Raw genomic sequence first — 20,157 nt, forward strand, 5'->3', positions numbered from 1 at the left:
ATCTGTAATTAAGAAATTAGTTCTGAGTAATTGCCATCTCAATGTTGGCACACGCATTTGGAGTTGCCAGAAGTGTATTATATATTTACAAAGACATAGTTACGTTTTTTTAAGTGAGTAGTATACTATATTATTTAGCAGATTACACAATACAAAAATAAACTTAGGTTACAATCTACTGATTGACGCCTTCTTCTGATCAAAGTCCCTGAATCTTACTTGATAAATCATTGCATCGATCAAGAATGAAACGTGACCATCTCATAGAAAGTGTGTGCTATTATTATTTCGCCTACCAGTCACTTTTAGCAAGTCAGTAAAGCTGGTGTACTCGTGATTTGCATCCAGAATGAGGGCAACCATATTTAATTCGTTGTCATATATAAACTCCTATTTGCTGCATTAGAGCCTCAAAATTAACAACTATTTTTTTGTTTTAAAATGGCAATTAGCAAACGAGGCCTCTATTTAAAATGCACACGCAAACACACACACACACACACACACACACACACACACACACACATATATATATATATATATGTATATATATATATGTATATATATATTTATATAGATATATATAATTAGGAACAATTAGGAAAACATATATCCGCTCATTGGATATCTTTTAATTTTTCTACTATGTTACAAAATCAGAAGTCACCTCTTCCCAAAACGCGATTAACCAAGGTTTCAATTATAATAATAAATATTACGAACATGATCAACAATGTTTTCTGAAAGTGTATAAAACCACACGACAAAATATCAATTATTTTGGTAACGAAGAAATCTCCGTAAAATATAAAACAATGCATGCCTACAGAAAAGCTTTCCCATCAGAAATATTGTTTAATCAAGAGCGTAATCGAGGATTTTACGTATTCAGTTGGAAAAGTTGCTTCACAAACATAATAGTTTTTACCCTCATAATCTGATTAAGTAAATAACATTAGACGTTTACTATTTTGTGAAGATTTTATGAATATATTTTACAAGTGAGATACATTTGTCGGTCTGGGATATATATATTTTTTATTTTCATGCGTTAAATAATCAGGAAGAAATACATATAAAACACACACATATGCATATATAAATATATATATATATATATATATATATATATATATATATATATATATATATATATATATATATACAAACAAAGATAGGATACCAAATGATAGAACAGGAATCATAGTAATGCACAACTTTATATTAATATTAGAACAATTTGAAAACAAATAAAAGTATGAAAAAATCCTTTGTTTGTGCCCCTCAATGGGTTTTACTTTTCCTGTTTTGATAATTGTTTATTGTTAAAATTTACTCCTTCATAACGTAATCATATACACACACACACACACACACACACACATATATATATATATTTATATAATATTAAATGTACAAACTCTTCTTAATATAGCTGCGTTGTAATTAAAACTGGCAAGTGGATTCTTGATTTTCTAAGCGTTACACGTTTAAATTATTAGTGAATCTATTAAATATCTCAGTTGTATTATTAACTAGAAATAAAATGTGCCTCAAACTTCATATATTATGTCAAAGAATACAAGAATTGTTATGTAGGTATAACTGTGTTAACGTATAACAATATCTTATGCATATACGTTTTTTGTAAACACGGATCAGATACATTTTAATAATAGCTCCTTATACTTGCACAATGTAAGAGAAGTGCGCCTTTCTAAATGTTATTATCTTGAATCGTTTGATTTTCCCTGGGATAATGGGTAAATTGCTCACTAATCTGTATTTTGCAACTACTTCAATAAAAGCAAAAAATATATTGCAACTAATTTATATAAGCGCAGAAAATCTTAATACGATTTCCGTATGATCTGTATCTACAATTAAAATATATTTAAGCAATGCATTTTCTCAAAGCAACAGCTGCAAATGTAATTAATTTCGCTCTGCTTTTGATCGATATGCAAGAATCTACTGAGGATATAATTTTTAAGAACTTCTAAATATTTTCCTTATATTAATTACAAGTGAATATAAATAAACAACTTGGAACACATAAGATTCTAATTATTTTCTAACAGGCCAGATATATAGTAAGAAGTGGTTGTATCCAGAAATTGCACATGACTTACAATATTTTATAAATTTTATCGAAATAAGGCCGGGAATTAAATTTTGTATATGTTTTAAATAGAAGCAATGCAATTGATTAGGATCCAAATTGAAACTAATTCCGAACAATGGTGAAGTTCAGATATGGTGTAACCTGATGTTGCACTTTAAAGAGGATACCATTTTAATAGTTTCACATAATTTTAATAATATACAAATATGCTGAAATAATTCTTACAAAGACGCGTATGTATATAGTATTTGTGCAACTCATTACACGATCTCTTTACTCGATGTATCTCATCTATAACTGGAAAGTATTTTCGCATACAGAGAAAATGCCATAAATTTTTAACAAAAATCCTAGGAAATTGTCACTCACTAAATTTTCCTTGTTTTATTTGATTGAATAAAATGCCCTTTATAACGAAATTTAAGGATAGACATCAACTTATAGTCAAAAAATGAAGCATCATGTAATTGTAGACTTCCTTGCTCCTCTTTAACTTATAATTAAAAAAACTTCTAAGACTACCTATACTCATATCTTCCAGTAATGCTCCTTTTAACAAATATTGTCACAAAATATATTTATTAAATCCATACTTGCACCAGCGTTATTATCATCATTATTCCCAAACAATTCCTTTACATATTGCAACTATTTATTTGTTTTTCACATTTGCAATGATGCCTATTTTAAATATTAGCATTAGGCATAATCCTGTCTATTATATATCCTATTGTTTTTGCTCGTTTTTAACGATATTTTTACGATGTTTTATGCAGTAATTCAGTCCCAATTATATGTTCTTCTACATTGACCTCTAGAGAACCTACTGTTTATATATATTTATATATATATATGTATATATATATATATATATATATATACACATATATATATATATAAACATCTCCCCAGTTAAAGAAAAACATTCAAAAATGTACGTGCAGTGTTTTGACCAACAGACGAAGTCATGTAAAAACATTAAAACCATACACTTAAATTTTGAAGTCCTGTGAAATTCTGTAAAGTTCATGAAAAACAAAGAATTTTAGGTTCGGAGTTTGAATCTACAGTTCACGTCATGCAAAACCAAATCAAAGCAAAAAAAAAACACACACTATAAACTTACCCACCGTAGAATTTTTACGGTCGGTTGTTCTATCATTTTTATAACTTTATCGATGATAGATAAATTAAAATATCGGTTTCGATTACCGATTGTCGGTAATTATCGAGGGTATTCTCAGACAAAACTTGACAAAGATCACTCCCACACCTATACATGAAAGTTCTGTAAATTTTAAATAAAATCTGCGGAACCGTTTCCGAGTATATAAGGAACGAATTCACAGACAGACTAAGTTGAATTTAAATAATTGTATATGCATACATATATATATATGTATATATATATATATATATATATATATATATATATATATATATATATATATATATGTATATGTACTAGGTAACACCAAAAAAACAAAAGCTAACTGGAGACCATCTAGAACATATACTGTAGAACGGAGAAAAAAGGACAAAGAAACTAGTGTTTTGATGTGATGTTTTGAATATAATAAACTAGTTATGACCAACGTTTCATTTCATTCGGACAAAATACTAAAAAACGGGGCCTTTTTAGAGTTAGGTCCCGTTTTGGGGGGTCACCCTGTATACAAGACACACTCACATGCGTATGTATGTTTCTCATCGTTGAGCACTTTTACTTGAATTAAAGTCGGTCAATTCATCTCTTGTGCACATATTACCTCCTAGCTTCACAGCTTATTTACGATATCTACATTTAAGGACCCAAGATTCAATTATTTATGTAAGAAAACAGAGAAAACCACACCTATTTATCACACTCACATAATTTCAAAGTAGAAGGAAATTTTAGAACGTCTTTCTGGACAAACATACACCAATCAACAATATCTATTGGTCAGAGTGTTTCGTCCGAAGATAATTAAAGTGATAAATCTGATAAACAGATCAGAAATCTTTTGCCCACTACGATTTTACAGGTACACAATTGTATGGTAGAAAATAGGATTCCCTCATGAGCATATATTATTGCGTCTTACCATAAAAATGAACTCCAATCTAATGGATTCTATGATATACGCTAAGTTACCTGATACATAAAATGATCCAGCCTTATTTGAAATAATATAGTAGTACATATTGCATGGGCTTTGTGTTATTTTTATGGAAATTCACCTTGCTTGGTTGATTGCAAATATAACAAAAGATATCCTAAAATCTATCCACTTAAAACTCAGTTTAGTGAGGATGATTATCAATCCTGTGGGAGAGGATCGCCTGAAGATTGTTGTTTTAAAACTATGCTTGGCAGGCAAGAATTTAACACTAGGTTGATTGTAGCTCACACTCCCATACCGTTAAAGATATGTAATGCTCACATAATTATTTACCTTTGTAATTATCAGATATCTTTACAAATATATAAATAACAACTACCAATAGCAATGCCCAATGACTCTTTATCTGAAAGTGCATCTTTAAAACTCCTCGGCCTAACGTTCACAGTAAACATGAGTTGGAACAATTACATTGAGAGCATTTCCAGGACCGCTTCGAAAAAGGAAAGTGTTGTGTACTGTGTTAGAAAGCTACAAATGCCCGAAAATATCCTGTATCGCTATAAGGCCACCATTCGCCCACCTATGGAGGATTGCTATCATATTTGGACTGGGGCATCTGCTACTTGTCTCTCACTCCTACACACGGTCCAAAAGAGAGTCGCCAAACTGATAGGTCCTGAACTGTCATCTCAGCTTAAGACTCTGTCCCATCGACGAAATGTAATATCCTTCTGCATATTCTACAATTAACGGTGGATGCTCCGAAGAACTGCGGGCACGTGTACCCCCCTCGACGTAAATACGCCTTACATACCCGACAAGCAGCAAAATCCCATCCCTTCACAGTTGAGATCCCTAGATGTAAGAGAACCTATACTCCAGTAGTTTCTTCCCCGGAACCGCTAGACTTTGGAATTCCCTTCCGGGCCCCTGCTTCCCCAACTGTACTGGCATGCAGACGTTCAAGCGTAACATGAATCAGCAGCTTACTGCTCAACTCCTCACAAATATACCCCTGTAGCTTATTCCCTGATAGTAGGCACTCCCCTACATCAAAGAGGTAATGTGCCTTGTTCTTGGTGAAATGTATTCTTTTTTTCTTTTTATTAATAAGGTGTCTGATGCATACATGTTTTCCTTAGAAAAAAAATTTAGGGATGAATTTTTCTTGATATGGATTAGGTATTCTGGCGTATCTTGGTGTTTTAAATCTATGAAAGGCATCCGTCAATCCAAAAGATTTTATATCATCTTGAAAACTGTCAGAGAGTTTATTTCACTACCAAAAATACTGACCAAGTTGCCCTAAACCCAAAAGATGCAACTCAGAATGCGTCTTTGAATTGTATGAACGAGACAATTTTGCAGAAAAAAAACACTTATTTACAATCAACTTCTATTTATTACACACGAAGTAACAGCATATGCAGAGGATAAAACTAGGAACTAATGTTGAGGGTCATCAAGGTGTAAAATTTGTTATTACAATTGAAAAGTTTACACCGTGCACCCACGTACCCATGAATGAACTTACTTTATTTTCATTTGTACGAACTATTTGTATTTGCACACTGTTAGCAAATATATTGTTTTACATTGTTTTATTTTCTCTTTAAATTGAGAAATTGAAATGCGATAATGGGTACGGATAATAGAATCCCCGGTTTTTTTTAAAACTTTTCTAAAAATATGTACTGGTAACTCTTCGATAAGAAGGACTACAAAGTTAACATAAAAAAATTATATATATATGTCTGCAAAATATTACTTTGCATTATATTTTCCTTTGATTGCGATACCCCAAATATGGAATTTATTTCTTTACACGCACACCACCTTTTCACAACATTTCATACTCTCTTACATCAGTGTCCATTTGTTGAAGGCTGATGTTAAACCCAGTCAACGACAGTTACGCCTCCTAGTATATATATATATATATATATATATATATATATATATATATATATATATATATATGCATATGCATGAAAATTTCGTAAATCTTGAACATCGAAAATCGAGAAATTCGCAGTGTCAGACCTGTAAAAAACAAACATTACACATGATCTAACTCTATCAAATTCCACAAATTCCAAACAAAACTATGTCCACTCCAGTTACATATTTTCTCCGTAATAGATTGATAGTGTGTGTCTGGAACTAGATTCATTTTTGTTTCTTCTTGTAAAAGAGAGTAGACTACAAATTGTCTAAGCATTTTCTTATACGCCTGTAACTCTCGTTTCTTCTATCTTGCGTTTTATTACATGTTTGCAATCCTGATCTTTCTGACGAAGACGATTAAGCTGTATACTAGGTAAACTGTCGATTTGTCATTATTTTTGTCATTCGATTATTATTCTGTAGCCATGTCACCATAATAGTGCTGAAGGTAAACGTTTAAGTGAAGTTATATGATTCAGCCGATTGTCAGGGATCAGATCCTTGGATACACTTCAAAGAAGTAAGTCCTATTAGCAGGAGAAAAGTAGTGGCACTGCCCCATTGCTATTTGGTGAATGTATTGTGACTAATGCAGTAGAGATCTGCTGAGACCTCCCGCTGCTATATGTGTAGAGACTGTAATGACTCTTCTCTATTCTATGATCTCCAAAAATCAATTGACGTTTCCTTTATAGTAAAGGTCCAAAGTATAAAAACCTAAATATCTGACGTACAATAAACGCGCTAGAGCGAAAAATGACGTAATTAATTGTTTATTATGTTTATTAAAAATATAAAATATTACTTTACGTATAGAATACTATTTTACGTGGTTGCATGAATAAACAAAATTTATAAAATTAAAAGGTAAACTCTGTAAGAAACTAATCCTCTCATTAGAAATTCACAAATATTTTCAATATTAAATGCTTCAAGATAAGTGTATAATAGTTTCTACTGATAAAGCAGCAAATAATAAAGCTTTCCTGTCGAAAAAGATTTAATATACAGCGCGTTTGTTTAAAGTAGATACAATCAGATACCTATAAACCAAGCAACATTGGATTTTATAGTATTGTTGCTGATAATAGCATTATTTTGAGAATCTGATTAGACTAGAGGTAAAATATCAACACTATGTATCGGCCATATAAAATTTAAAAAAGGAACATTTTTACTTTTGTTTAAATAAGGTTGTGTTTGATGACATTGCTGTGCAGCCATCGTTAATGTACATTTTGGTTCTTAATTTATCAAACAGCGTGTCATAGTAACAAAGTAATTTCCGTTTGAAAATTTCAGGCTTCTGTTCATACGAGAAATAAAGTGGTTTTAGCGATTGCAAGAGGTAAAATGACATATATTAGATTTATTAATACCTTTATAATTGGGAATGTGCGCGAATATATTTCTTTGCATATACTGTATCCACGCTTCTTTGTGCATTGTATTGTATCATGAGTATAGCCTTATAAGAAAAGCAGGACGTATGAGAATATAACAAAGTGTATTACAAAAACCATGCAAAAAGGTGGATAGTTCGTCTAACCGACGAATGACTTAATGTAGTCAACGAGATAGCGACTTTCACTTTACGGCGGTGTCTTCCGTTATATATGTAGTGTTGAATAGTTTATAGCAGGTAACCCCCTTCCCATATAATTCTGAGCGTTGTATCAGTATTTTTCCTCTTTGCGTGCATCATGAATGGCTCGATGATTTTCGTTACCTTACCCGAACGTCGGGGTTTGGGTGTTATTTGGGGAGACTCTATATCAAATGGGTTTCAGACAGTTTCAATTAGCTCTACTTAATTTTGAGGGAAATCTTCTTTGTCCTCAATGATACGTTTGCGTCCCTGGTGTCCATGACTTCTGTGTATGTATTTTGGTCCCTGGATTATAGAGATAACATTGATGCTACTCAGTATTTTCTCTCTAATTTCTCAAAGCGAAATGTTATTTCTAAAATCCTAGATGTACACATTTTCCTCCAAGAATGTATGTTTTAGTGGAATCGTAGACTCTCTCGTTTGTGTGGTCTGTGTTGAGAACCACTTTTCAAATGTTGACTTGGTTTTACAATCAAATAACTTCCGTAGGTGATCGGACTGCTAGAGTGTTAGTTTTACCGTAATCCTGTATACTTCAAGAAACTGCTGTAGAGCTTTTTTTCTGGGTGACTGATAAGCTTTCCATCACACCAGTGTTAGGGTGTCTACAGAGCGCTGTGCTGGTTGTTACTAATCAGAATATGTTGTGGGGTCATGAAACTTTTTTTTCTGGTATCTCCCAATATTCTATGAACTGTGAAGAAAATGGGTAGAATTCTCACTAGCCAGATAATAACCAACGCTATGCCGAGTGAAAATCTCATGTAGGAAATTAATGGTTACCCCTGTAGTAAGTTTCCTACATCTTATAATCTCTGGCTATTTGGATAAAACTATCGATCACTTTAATAGAATTTTATCCAATTGTTCCACAAATTTATATGAATCCTAAATCACGGTTGTTCGGATTTGGGCCAGGGGTTATTTGGATAATCGGTGATGCCTTTCCATCCAACGCGCATCCTTTAATTGTTTTAACAATATGAGCGATTTTTACGCGTTTCAGACGTTCTGTGCAGCGTCCTCTTCAGAAATTATTCAAAGTGTAAAATAATAAAAATATATTTAAAACGTATTCAGAATGTATAAAAGCATTTTGGTTACATGTTTCCGATTTTGGTTACATGCCACCGATTCATTGACTGATAATAAACAAAAGTACGAATAAGGCATGTTGAAGCTTTGTAGTATTTCCTATTGCATCGATTATGAAATAAAGACTATCTTGCTAGAAAAAGAACATTGTAGAAGATAGAATACGTGTCAGAAGTAAATTCGCCTAGTTCTAATTTCTGCATTTTTGTTTAATTATCTGCTGCTTCTCTCTAAAGTTATTGAAGACTCATTGGTAATTTCCGTATTGTATTGCAAATCATCGTTTTTATATCACTATTTATTTGTCATACGTCGATTACTGCGTCATCACGTGGCAACTTTTAGTACGGGGATTAGGCTAGACAAGCCATACGCATGCGCAATTTTAATCTAACGTTGAAATCCTAATTCAGTAAACTTGTTATCCATCTTAGTAAACAGTTGGCCGTCTATGTGGGTAGTCGTTGTTTTTATCCAAAATTGTTAGGAATGTCTTATGGTCGGTTTGAAATGTAAAATGCCTAGCTTCCAAATAACACACTTGCTAAATTAATGACATCCGACTGCGGTAAATTTTCAATTTTTTAACAATCAGTTGCAAGATCTTTCCTATGTGGAACCCAAAGGAATGCATTAACAACATTTACTGTATTATGGAATAATGACAAATGATACACGAACACAGAGATACACACACAAACTCACACGCTCCCCCACCACACACACATTACAAACGAACTTGTGTCACTTTTGATTTCTTATAATGGTATAATTGGTATAAATGTTATAAAAGTACTAGACGTATAAATTCTACGAGCCAATACAAGGAAAACACACACACATACACACAAACACACACTCCCCTACGCACCCACCTGACCAAGTACCAGCGCGGCCCTCGCTTCCACCCAAGTAATAATAAAAATAAAAAATAAAAACATAAAAAGATAAATAAAAAGTAGGAAAAGGAGAAGACAGAGTAGACAGCAAAAGAAGGAATGACCATGTTATGACCCCAATACGAAGGGTAGTGGTGGAACACACCCATGAAGATATTACGTGTTTTTTACAGACATTTCATCCGCTCGGGAAACATGTGACCAAAATGGACTGCGAAAATGCTTTTATACATTCTGAATACTTTTTAAATATATTTTTATTATTTTACACTTTTAATAATTTCTGAAGAGGGCGCTGCACAGAACGTCTGAAACGCGTAAAAAACTATTTCAATGATTTCAAAACATGCTAGCAACGATCTAAATATGATACCTTTTTATATGAAAAATCAAAAGACGGAATAATAAAATAATGTTAAATTGGTGACCTTTCTTATTTAAATATATATATATATATATATATATATATATATATATATATATATATATATATACGTTTTATTTTTTATTACCGTATATTTATGTGAAGTTACATTATTGTTTCAGCTACTCGGCCGTTTTATTTGGCCGTGCGTAGCTTCCTCAGACTGTTACATCTCCATTAAATATCCCTATCTCTATCTCTCTCTATCTATCTCTCTATCTATCTATATATATATATATGTATATATATATACATATATATATACATATATATATATATATATATATAAAGTCATCTAATATTGGTAACATTTTTTATCACTTTTGTTCAACTTTTGTCCGTCGTCAAAATCTATTGCTCTACCTACAAATGCGAAAACAGACGATGGGAATGAAATGGTTATCTTATACTAGATAGTTATGTGTGCATAGGATTCTACGACCACTTTTAATTAGTTTTCGTCGCAAATCGTTTTTTTTTTTCTATTGTCGTCCGGTATCTATTGTCGTCCGGTATCTAGCTGTCTGTCAGTCTATCTATCTATGCATCTATCTATTTCTTTTTTTATTTTCGATTGCGAAGGAACCAGACGACCAATCTTTAATCATCGAGGTAATTACAGTATCGTTCTGAGACTTGGATCGGGTCTTGTTTACCAGCATCTCTAATTATGAACCTTCTTATCTCAGAGCAAAGGAGAATTAGACTGTTATCGTGAGGTCGGTCGCGTAAATACTTGCACAATACGAAATTCGCGCAAGTCTAAAATGCATTGTTGGCGAAGAATTTATATAAACATATTATGTCTTAATTTTTATTGTACGAAATTTATTATGGGCTATCTATTAACCTATACATATATATTTCTTTTGGTTATATTCGATTTTTTTCAGTTGGTTTATATAATATATATACTAAACGCTTCTGTTTGCATGTACCGTTAAAATGCTAAAGTTACACACCGATTCGATTCTATTTAACCCAGAGAAAATCGATTTACTAGAAAAATATGCCTAAATTTAAAATTACTGCTGTCTTGAAGGATTTCTTTCTGATTACTATATAACAAAAAATATTGTAACGTTATCCTTGGTAAACGTTCCAAGTTCTTTAAAAAATGGATTTTGGGAAGGACTTCTAATATTTGTTTTCGTTTACTAATTCATTTGTGTTTTAACTTGAAATATGTATATATGCAGATATATTAGATAACAGACTTAAATAAAGTAATCCGTTATTAAAAGGGGCACTATAATGTTTATCATACTGTGATCCAGATTTGTTTCATGATATTTACATTGTAGCATGCTGGTAAAATGTGTGCATTCTAGAAGGCATAACAATAAATTTGTCGCTTTAAGAAAACAATAAACATGCTTAATTCTTTTTTTTTCAGGTTCCATTCCAGTAAATTGATTATGCTGTACAGCTTATATGCATGGAGATGTCTCCAGTCCAATCAGCGCCAGGATACGAGTCCGGAACTAAAAACATAACTTCTCCACACGCGCTGGCGGGAGTTCAGCGAATACTCTCTTTATGCCGACGATTTTGCTAAGTTCAATTTTATGGGAGTTCATGTTGGTGATGTTCTCAATGTATCACCAAATGACATACTCCAACGGATTCAGATCGGGGGAAGTATGGTCAGTGAGACAAAGGTACAAAATCATACTACGCCTTCTGAGGCCAAGCGTGTGTGTGTATATACTTGTGGGCACCGCCGAAGTTGATGCCAACGACCAGCTAATGTCACCTGTGTATCACCGCGTATTTCATCAAACCCACTTTGGTGTTAAATTTCAAGCCGACTTCGAAGCTTTTTTTGTGGAATGATGTGGTTCTTACTTAAAACAACACAAAAATACATAACCATAACGGTAAACTTTGTTTTCATCATCCTGGCTACGTCACTGTTTGTGGCAATACACCGCCGCATTTTGAGGGTCCTGGCAATTGTCGAGTTTTCATAACTTTGATCAGTAGCCAGCATGACTTATATAGAGGCGCATTTCCGACCTCGCTCGATGAACATTGTGACACATTTATGCATGATTACACGCTCTTATTGCTCTTTAAAGTTGTACAAAACTAGCTGAGTAGTTGAGGGCTTGTAAAAAAGAAAGAAAACCGGTTCTCATCAAACAAAAATTTGAATTATTTCATCTTTTATAGGACGAAATTTTATCGTCCTACCCCTTATTATAAATTGTCTTATATTTTTGTGACATCACTAGCGATTCATAATAGTGGGTCCCACTGCTCTTGCAGAACTAATTGTAAGACATTCCTATGGACAAGACAGAACTTAAAAACTACGGTATGTACTCATAATATCACTATGCCTTCATGCAGACTGGAATATATAATTCATAAAATATATCAGATATTATTTTATTTTATTTTTTATTACATTTTCACCCCAAACAACACACATTGCCACTTTGTTGTAGAGGGCTAGTATCAGGGGCATAAGGGGCAGGAGTACTGTGTAGGAAGTTGGGCAGACATATGTCGGTTCACGTTACACTTGAACTTCTGCATGTCAGTACAGTTGGGGAAGCAGGGACCCGGAAGGGAATTCCAAAGTCTAGCTATTTTAAGGAAGAAACTAATGGAGTGGAAGGTTTTCTTACATCTAGGGATCTCCACCGTGAACAGGGTGGGGTTTAGCTCTTGTCGCGTTTGTCGAGCGTGTTTACGTCGAGGGAGCACAAGTACTTGCAGTTTGTCAGAGCATTCACCTTTAAAGTAATTGTAGAACAGGCAGAGGGATGCAACATTTCGTCGATGGGACAAAGGCTGGAGTTTAGATAACAGTTCAGGACTTATCAGATTAGTGACATTCTTTTGAACCTTGTCTAGGAGCGAAAAACTAGTGCCAGATGCACTAGCCGAAATATGGTAACAATAATCCATACATGGGCGAATGGTGGCCTCATACAGGTATAGGATACTTTCAAGTGTTAGTAGCTTTCTAGCACGATAGAGAGAACCCATTTCTCCGCAGTGGTCTTGGCAATACTCTCAATGTAATTGGCTACACTCATTTTTGTCTGTGAACGTTAGACCGAGGAGTTTAAAAGATGTACTTTCAGATAAAGAGTTATTTGTAATTGCTATTGGTGGTAAGGAAGGTTTCTTGAAATTATTGAAGGAAACAAGTTTAGTCTTGGCAGGATTGACTGTGGCCATCCATTTTTGTAACCATTGCACTACGGATCGGATGTCATTTTCTAGTGGTTCTGCCATTTCTTTAGATATGTGTTCATTTGTTTTCCTGTAGTGTATGTTATAGAGCGTGGTGCCCTCAGCATATATACCCATCTCACAGACAATTCTGTCAAGGAGGTTATTTATGAATATTAGGAATAACACAGGTCCAAGGATAGACCTCTGAGAAGGCACTCCCGCATTCATATCACATTGTTTTGATGCACGACCGTCAAGGACAACGTGGAATTTTATCTTATCTAAGAATGATTTAATTTTGTCAAGTATTCTTCCATTTATACCGTATGCTCTGATTTTCTTTAGAAGACCCACATGGCATACCCTGTCAAAAGTCTTAGATATGTCTAGAGTTGCCGCTCTTCCCTCCCCCGCTTTGTCCAGTGAATGGTATATACGTTCTGAGTTTACAGTTAGGATGTCTGCTTTGGAAACGGCTTGCTTAAATCCATATTGTCGGTCAGTCAAAAGTTTAGCATCTGTAAGATGATGGACTAGAGCTTGGTTAATTATAGTCTCAACTATTTTGGCGAAATGTGGGAGGAGGCTAATGCTGCGATAATTTACTAGGTCAGTTCTTTCGTCAGAATGCTTAACAACAGATCAAACAGACCGAAGTATAAAGAAGCCAGAAATAACTGTAAGAAAGCAATAGCGACAGCTAATAGAGAATTTACTGAAACCACCAAGAACGCATCGAAGAACAGAAATTAGGAACCCGTTACTTCTGGAAAATCTACAACAGTGTAGTAAATAATAGGCAATCAACCATTCCCCCACTATCCAACAATCATGAGCTTGTTTGCTCTGCAACTGAGAAGGCTAACATGCTTGCCAGACGGTTTGCCCCTAACTCCAAACTGGACTACTAACAACCCGCTCTCTGACTTTCCTTTGCGGACAGACGTCACTCTAGACGATCTGAAAATCACCCATTCTCAGGTGCATGCTATCATAAGAAATAATGGCACTGCAAAAGCATGTGGATCTGATCTCATCCCGGATTTGCTCTTAAAAAAAATGCTGCGTAAAAGAATACTTCGACGCAGCATTTTTTTCAAGTTCTATCCAAACCTTACAACAAATGCCTTAATGAATCTTGCTTTCCTTCCTGCTGGGAAACCGCTTCTGTAATACCAGTTGTTAAGCAATAACGGGAATCGAAAGGATCTGCAAAGTCCGTGTAGCTTCTTCTCCAAAGTTAATCAGCAGTTTTCGACAACTGTTGAATTGTGATGGGTGGTGATTTTACAGCTAAGGTTCAAACTTTGAAAAAATTCTATATTCTCAATTAGCTATTTATTCATGTAAAAGCTGGAGACGAAGCTTCTCATAAAGTGTGTTTTTACTCAGAGTGTCTATTATAAACATCTTGTAGAATTTGTTTCTGGTGACTTTTATGAATTACTACCCTTTCGCTGTAAAGTAGAATCTCGTCGCGAAGCTAGACTACTTTTTAACCTAGTTGTATTTTATATGGATCTTGTTTTTGATATCGCAGATAATGTGGCCTTATCTCATGCCCATTTTACTGTTAGGTAGAAGTACTGGAAGCTCTCTAATTGTGTTGTCTTCAATGTTTTTATTTTTGCAATCGGTACGAAGCGTAGTAATTATGAAATCCTCTAAAGGTTTCTTTTTTCTTTTTGTATTAGACATCAGCATAGGTATTCTGTTTATATGAGAAGTACGCCAAGTTAAAGTTATACTTAAGAAGACTTTTTACCCCAGCTCAGTATTCATCGGTAAGTCGTTTTTTTATATTTTGATTACCAATAACTTTCAGTTTTCCAGATCGATATCGTGTTCGTAACGTGAAAGGTCTGCTATGAAAATTCGTTATCGTGAATATGACACTTAAGGCTTCTTCCGATTTAAGAGTACCGTCTTTCGGTTCTCGGTAGCAATCTAGATACATTGGTGATCGGTTTTTATGCACCGTCCGTCATTAAATGCAATATAGGAGCTCCAATTCTATGTGACCTTGCGGAGCCCGCTACGATTATTTTCAGCTTTGGTTCATTATGTGCAAGAAACAGATCCGATGTTAGAGTCTCTTTGAATTTTTCAAACGCCACTATGCTTTCAGTCAAGTCTTTTTTTCTATCTAGGTACTATAATTAGTGGGGGGCGGCATGCATGTTTTTTATGATGACTTGATGGAAGTGTGCCAGTTCAAGAATGTTTGGGTCGCTTGTACAATATCGGGAGCAGGCATGTCATTTAGGGTTTGTGTCTTCTACACATCGGGGTAGCTTCCATTTTTCATCGATTATGTGACCTAGGTAAGTAGTTTTGTCATTGAATATCCCACACCTTGCTTCTTTTTATTTAAAGTTTTAAATTCTTTTAAATAACTCATGTATACGTTTGGTACTTTCTTCTGGTGATTTACTGGTAATAACGATGTTGTCTAAATCGAGGCGGATCGAGGCACACAGCATTGTTTCCATAGCATACGTGCATGCCGCAGCTGTAAAATTGAGTCCGACAAATAACCTCTCAAACTTGTAAAACCCTCAGCTTGCATTAATCCAGATAAGTTTAGAGCATTTCTAAACCACGATGACCTGAAGATACGCGCCACTTAAATACATCTTAAAGAGTATTGAACTACTGTTGAGTTTGTTGAATTCATTCTCTGGTGAAAAATTATTTCTCTGAAAAATAGTGGTCATTTTTATGAGTTGCATTAAAACCCGTGGAAAAATGGCTTTGGTCTGTCTGTTTCCTAACGGATACGGCACGTGCAGCCCATTAAGTGGTACATACTGTTGATAAAATTCCAGCTTTTTATCACCGATTCACTCCTATTATCACTTTTCTCGACTGTCGCAAAGACTATGCCTCGCTTCTTAAGACAGATAGAGCTTTTACTTTCAGGTTTAATCAAATTATAACCTTGGTTCATCTTAGTTCTCATGGAAAACTGTCAGAAATTATCCTTTAACTTATGCTTAAATTGCTCTTCCCCAGCAGACGATTTCTCTTCCTCAGTTCATACTTTGGTGAACTCACAGTATAGATAGCTTCATCAAATCTGTTTCGAAAAGCTATTCAGATGTCTTGTGCACAAAGATTTTTAAATTTTTGTAGGATTATTAAACTTTTATAGTATTTCCTGTAACTTTTATAGTATTTCCTGTAACTGTCTTAGTTGATTTGTCAGTTTTCACAATAGTAAGTTTTTCTTTCAATTATGTTTGTACGTTTATGCGTGACAAGTCTGAACCCGAATCCATCTGTTAATCGTTTTTTTTTTGTTAAGGATGTAAACAGTTACATATTTTTATCGTTTCCTCTCTGATTAACTGTCGGATATCGCTAGTCAGACTCTGATATTATTTTTCTTATTCGTGAAATCTCCATTTTCGCAGTTTCTTTCGTTCTTGGTAATCATTATTACATACGGCCTGTTTGCTTGGACGGGTTTATCTGTTTGTATCTTGATGTCTAAGATAATTTTATGATTTTTGGTTTTCCTTCACTGTCTCTGGTGTGTGCTTGACCAATTTATCAATATGTTTGAGGCATAGTCTTCCGTCTAGTTCTCGTGCACTTGCTTACCTATGTAGTCGTTACTGTTTTTAAATTTCTTTTAGTCTAATTTGCAGCATTCATTTATTATATTGTTTATTGTTTCGTCTCCCTGCAAACAAAGTTTACATTTACTGCTTTCTTGTGTTTTATGTATTCTAGGTTTAGCTTGTTTTAATTACATTGTTCCGTACAGTTCACAGTAAACAAATATGCTTCAATGTTCATGTACCCTTACTTAGTAACATTAAGCTGCTTTCCTAGTTCTGTTTTATTTTATGCTAATGAATCGTCCGTCTAGTATTTTCTATTTCTACATTTATAGTAGTTTTTCTGCTTTTACGATTCCTAAGTGGTGTGTCTCACTGCAATGATAAACCATTTTGTGTTCTGACGTATGTATTTTCCCAGTTTTTACATAGTTAATTTATTAGTGACATCTCTCTTTCACTCCTTTTGAAATAGAGTTCTTCAGTATCGTCTTTTGGGTGTAATGCATACTGCATTGCCATTAATCGTCCTCTGCTCAAAGTTGTTTAGTCTTATTGGCACTACTGTCCAGGTGTTTAATCACTTAATTTAATGTTTACTATATAGCATAGTTTCTAATAGTTTTCTAATTATTCTTAGGCCCTCTTTTTTCAATGTTAGCTTTCATATATGTAAATGTAATCGTGTCTGCCTTCAGCAGACTAAGATATTAGCAAATGTTATTTCACTGAACCCTCTCATTTCCCTTTAGTTGGAAAGTTTCATATTTTTATGTCTGTTTTTCTTAGTTATCATTTCTATAATGCACAGTTTTCCATTCTGAATTCAATTCCAATGTATGTGCTTTATATTCGGATTCTGTTTATCAAGTTTTCCATTTCTTTAATAAAGCAGCTGCTTGCAGTCTATATACATAAGATGACTTATTATCAGTTCTGTCCCTGTAAATTTATATCAAGCATTACGTTTTCTCAGTCTGTAGTTTACTGGTACTGGCGTTACGATAAACGATATTAAAAAACACAATCAGATGAAGTGTAAACTCAAAATGATTATTTATAAACATGAAGAAAAATGTTATTTCTTAAGAACAACCAAACAAGTGTATGTCACTTATTGTATTCATAATGAAATAATGCATACATTAAATTATTGATTCATTTTCTATTCATATTTTATAAGAACATGTGTCATATAATTTCATGAGAGTTTTCATGTTAGTCATTTCAATCGAGGTTTCACACATCAGAATAAGTTATGTTTCCTGCAGTTCGGAAGACCAGGAATTTAATCAGTTCTGAAGCATTGTCTTGGCTACAGCAAGTTTCGCTCAGTTTCCAGTGCTCTCTATTGTAATCGAGAAACTACGATATAATTTACGTTATTGCATAGGTTTCAATCATTGATTTTTCCATTGGCATCGACTATTGGTGTTTATTACATAATCGGATTGCAATAAGCCTCTTTAAATCTTTATAATGTTTGCGCTCATACAGTGGATGTGTGGTTAGTGTTTTTTTATCAGATTTTCTATATTTTTTACTCTGCTTGACTATTTGGTGTAATGCTACTGGATTCTCTTCATTTTGGCATGATTTACAATTTATTATTCTGTATGGTGTTTCTTTGTGTTTTTCTTGAGTAACAGTTTCTATATATCCGACTATCACGTGTTGCCCATATTCCTTAAGTGTTTCATTAATCTCATCAGTTGTCTTTTTAGCCATGCTACGGGTTCCAATTTCTCCTTTTTATCTTCAATTTATTCATATTACCTATCAGTTTCAGCTTTTCAGACCGATCTCGTGTATTTACCTCGCTTCTCCGTATCCTTGAAATTTAATCTGTGGTCTGCTATAACGGGATAATCTACGATTATGTCGGACTTTTCTTTATTGTTAACTATTATGACATCTGACCATCTTGCCTGGATGGATTTATTTGCTTCTACGTCAATGTCCCATAGGAGTTTATGATTTCCCCTTTTAAAAAGCATTACATAATTACCAGCATATTACAAGGTTCTATGCTGACCTAGTGACTGGATCTTCGTTTGTTAGGAAGTTTTATAATTTTCGATGCTTCCATGTTTCCCCCTTTTCAATACTAACAGTGGACCTTTTTCTATAGCGAATATAATTCAGATATGCTGGTTGAAGATTTTAGTTTAGTATACTTCCCAGCTGAATATTCTCTCATTATACTTTATTGTTGTTGTTATTATTATTATTATTATTATTATTATTATTATTATTATTATTATTATTATTATTTTCTCAGTAAAAGTAGTCACACAGAGCATCATCAAAGAGTTCACTTTGAAAACAACTTGTGATATTCTCTGGAGTCTGGGTGTTATAAAGTTTCCCAAGATTTCCAGTAATCTCCACCTTTTTGATAATCATTACAGATGTGTTTGCCGATTACAGTTGATAACTCTTTGGCGGCGACCATTAGGTTTCACTTGAATTTGGGTGGTAAAAAGTATACTCACTGAGCCAGTCCTCTTTGCTGACATCCAGCAGAGGCCTGCCTAGTGCCTTTTCTTCTCAGTCTTTCTATCCTCCCTGACCTTCATTGCTTATTTAGTATGGTTTCAGTTCTTACTAAGCAAGATACTTAAAAAAATCGACGAAATATAGAGATGATTCTATGTGGTAATCCTTCGTGTTTTATATTTGGAGAAAGTTTTGCATGTTCAGTTTGTGCAGGTAGGTCATCTGTAGTAGTCTCCACATTCAAGTTTTTTTTTTGTTAATATTTCAGCAGTTTTGATTACTGTTATTCGTTGCATCATACAGGCAATCCCACTAATTCAAATCCCTTTCGAATTTTTTTGTTGGTATTGTTCCTACCCCTTCTATTAATATCCTGATATTCTTCACATTTCAGATCCGTTTGAACTCACTGGCTAGTTTAATATATTTGCTCCGATTTTTCGTTCTCTTGATCTTAAATTTGTGATCTGTTGGAACAGAAAAATATACAATCGTATTTCTTTCTTGTTTACTAGTATGACGTCCAGTCGTTTTGCTTAGATGGATTTATCCGTTTGTATATCCATGTCCCACATGAGTCTATGATTTTCATTATAAAGTAATGTAGTCAGTTTTTTATGTGTACCATTTGTCTGAGTGTTCAAGGTTCAGTTTTCTGCTTAGATCTCTAGTGCACTGCCTTCCACAATT

General features: G+C 33.9%; 1 long non-coding RNA gene across 1 annotated transcript in view; it reads left to right on the forward strand.

Moving 5' to 3' along the window:
* Positions 1-12,571, forward strand: part of LOC145276817 (uncharacterized) — a 513,337-nt gene extending 500,766 nt beyond the window's left edge. The window contains exon 4 of the long non-coding RNA XR_013868019.1: positions 11,607-12,571. This is a non-coding gene — a long non-coding RNA (uncharacterized LOC145276817). The remainder of the gene's footprint in view (positions 1-11,606) is intronic.
* The last annotated feature ends 7,586 nt before the right edge of the window (positions 12,572-20,157 follow it).

The sequence above is a fragment of the Euprymna scolopes genome, chromosome 5 (assembly GCF_053919585.1).
Source record: "Euprymna scolopes isolate OS-2025 chromosome 5, ASM5391958v1, whole genome shotgun sequence".
In the NCBI taxonomy this organism is placed as follows: Eukaryota; Metazoa; Mollusca; class Cephalopoda; order Sepiida; family Sepiolidae; genus Euprymna; species Euprymna scolopes.